Genomic DNA, 3,398 nt, shown 5'->3' on the forward strand with positions numbered 1-3,398 from the left:
GCAGAAGGACAGGATTTTTTTTCCTTCCTAGTTCTCTAAACTAGCCCAAAGAGAATCCCTTGTGAAGAGCACTTAAAGCAAGATTTCAGAAGATCTCAGGTCTACGACCTTGTTTTATGGTTAGAGAGGAAGAAAAGTGGGAATTGTGGAGGAGGAGGGCAGTGGTGAATTTAGTGCTTTTAAAAAAACCATAATTCAAAAAGCGTCATGTACCACAATGTTCACTGCAGCTCTATTTACAATAGCCAGGACATGGAAGCAACCTAAGTGTCCATTGACAGATGAATGGATAAAGAAGATGTGGCACATATGTGCAATGGAATATTACTCAGCCATGAAAAGAAACGAAATTGAGTTATTTGTAGTGAGGTGGATGGAACTAGAGTCCGTCATACAGAGTGAAGTAAGTCAGAAAGAGAAAAAGAAATATTGTATGCTAACACATATATATGGAATCTTAAAAAAAAAAAAAATAGAAAATGGTTCTGAAGAACCTAGGGGCAGGACAGGAATAAAGACGCAGACATAGAGAATGGACTTGAGGACACGGGAGGGGGAAGGGTAAGCTGGGACGAAGTGAGAGAGTGGCATGGACATATATACACTACCAAATGTAAAATAGCTAGCTAGTGGGAAGCAGCCGCATAGCACAGGGAGATCAGCTCGGTGCTATGCAGACCACCTAGAGGGGAGGGAGACGCAAGAGGGAGGGGATATGGGGTATATGTATGCATATAGCTGATTCACTCTGTTGTACAACAGAAATTAACACAGCATTGTGAAACAATTATACTCCAATAAAGATGTATTAATTAATTAGTCAATTAAAAATTAAAAACAGAGCACACTAGTGAAACAGATCATTTTCTCCCCTGCAGGAAGGGGGTGGGGGCAGGGCAGGGAGTGAGGCAGCCTCTTTTTTTTTTTTTTTTTTTTTTTCTTGCGTTATGCGGGCCTCTCACTGTTGTGGCCTCTCCCATTTGCGGAGCACAGGCTCCGGACGCGCAGGCTCAGCGGCCATGGCTCACGGGCCCAGCCGCTCCGCGGCATGTGGGATCTTCCCGAAACGGGGCACGAACCCGCGTCTCCTGCATCGGCAGGCGGACTCTCAAGCACTGCGCCACCAGGGAAGCCCGAGGCAGCCTCTTGATGACCTTGGTGCCTGGGTACTGGAGGAAGAGGAAGCCGTTCCATCTAGTTGCACAGAGATGGCCATGAAACTCTTTGCTCACTTACTTCCAGCCAGTTGGGGTCTTTAATTACCAGTCTGTGCTCACAGAAAAGGAGAACTCAGCAAGAGGCTGGGAACCAGAGCTCTAAACACTAAATCCTTTTGCCTAAGGCTTGCTGGGGCACCTGATGAATTCTTGACCTTGTTCATAAAACTTGCTTCCAGCAAAGTCAAATGGAGCAACCTTAACAGTTTTGAATATTTGACTATATTAACCATCTTGCCTTTTAAAGCAACTTTCCACTTAGAGCAGCAGCCTCCATCCTTCAGCCCTGGGAGAGACAACAACAGTCTCTGTTACCCAAGTTGGAAAACCAGAAGCAAATTGTCAGTGGACTCAGAACACCTCCTTTCCAATTCTTCTTGGTCCTTCTCTGAATAACTGAGCACAAGCTCTGTCTCAGAAGCCATGTTGGCGGGATTTCCTGGTGGCGCAGTGGTTGAGAGTCCGCCTGCCGATTCAGGCGACACGGGTTCGTGCCCCGGTCCGGGAATATCCCACATGCCGCGGAGCGGCTGGACCCGTGAGCCATGGCCGTTGAGCCCGCGCGTCCGGAGCCTGTGCTCCGCAACGGGAGAGGCCACGACAGTGAGAGGCCCGCGTACCGCAAAAAAAAAAAAAGAAGCCATGTTGGGACGCAGTAGGGCTTGTCCCCTCCCTCCCTTAGTAGCTACTCGATCTCCACGCCATTTCCTAAAGAAGGAACTCCATGCTCTTAAGAAAAGGTAGGGATGCTCAAATCTTTCGGCATCAGAGAAATGCAAATCAAAACCAGTGAGGAGGTACCACTTCAGAACCACTAACTAAAAAAGACAGACAATAAGTCAGAGAAAGACAAATATCATATGATACCGCTTATATGTAAAATCTAAAAAAATGGTACAAATGAACTTATTTACAAAACAGAAATAAAGTCAACAGATGTAGAAAACAAACTTATGGTTACCAAGGGGGAAAATGGGGGAAAAGGGATAAACTGGGAGATTGGGATTGACATATACACACTACTATATATAAAATAGATAACAAATAAGGACCTAGTGTATAGCGCAGGGAACTCTTCTCAATATTCTGTAATGACCTATATGGGAAAAGAATCTTGAAAAGAGTGGATATATGTATATGTATAACTGATATACTTTCCTGTACAACAGAAACTAACACAACATTGTAAATCAACTATATTCCAATAAAAATTAATTTAAAAAAAAAGACTAGGGGATGTGGAGAAATTGAAATTCTCATATGTAGTGGTGGGAATGTAAAATGGTGCAGCCATTGTGGAAAACAGTCTGGCATTTCCTCAGAAAGTTAAACACAGAGGTACCATATTACCCAGCAGTTCTATTCCTAGGTATATTCCCAAGAGAAATGAAAATGTGTCCACATAGAAACTTACACATAATGCTCATAACAATGCTCTTCATAACCACCAAGAAAGAGTGGAAAGACCCTAACTGTCCATCGACTGTTGAGTGGACAAATAAAATGTGGTATATTTATACAAGGGGAAATTATTCAACCATAAAAAGGAATGAAATACTGATACATGCTACAACATAGATGAACCTTGAAAGCATTATGATAAGTGAAAAAAGCCAGTCACAAAAGACCACATATTGTGTGATTACATTTCTATGAATTATCCAGAATAGGCAAATTCATAGATACGAAAAGTAGCTTACTAGTTGCCAGGGGCTAAGGGGTGGGTAGGAGAATGGTGAGTGACTACTGACAGGTACAGGTTTTCTTTCTGGAGTGATGAAAATATTCTGGAATTAAATAGTGGTATTGGTTGCACAATTGAATATACTAAAAACTGCTGAATTGTATATTTTAATGGGTGAATTTTATGGTACATAAATCATATATCAATAGAGGTGTAGGGAGGAAGGAACGAAGAAAGGAAGGGAGGAAGGGAAGAAAGGAGGGAAGCAGACTGGTTGGGATAAACACTATGTTTAATCTTGCCCCCTCAATATATCTTTCCCCAACAAGCCCCTCCCAGAAGTTATGGGGAGGGAAGGCCTTCTTTCTTTAATTGGTCAAATTTGCCCCCAGGAAATGAAGTCTTTACAGCCAGTCGAGACCTCCAACCTCCTTGTAATTCCTGAGGCTGACCTTAGTCATATCCCCCTGCCCCATCACAGCAGCTCGGCCACCCTG

This window comes from Lipotes vexillifer, unplaced genomic scaffold, assembly GCF_000442215.2.
Source record: "Lipotes vexillifer unplaced genomic scaffold, Lipotes_vexillifer_v1.1 scaffold808, whole genome shotgun sequence".
NCBI classification, from domain to species: Eukaryota; Metazoa; Chordata; class Mammalia; order Artiodactyla; family Lipotidae; genus Lipotes; species Lipotes vexillifer.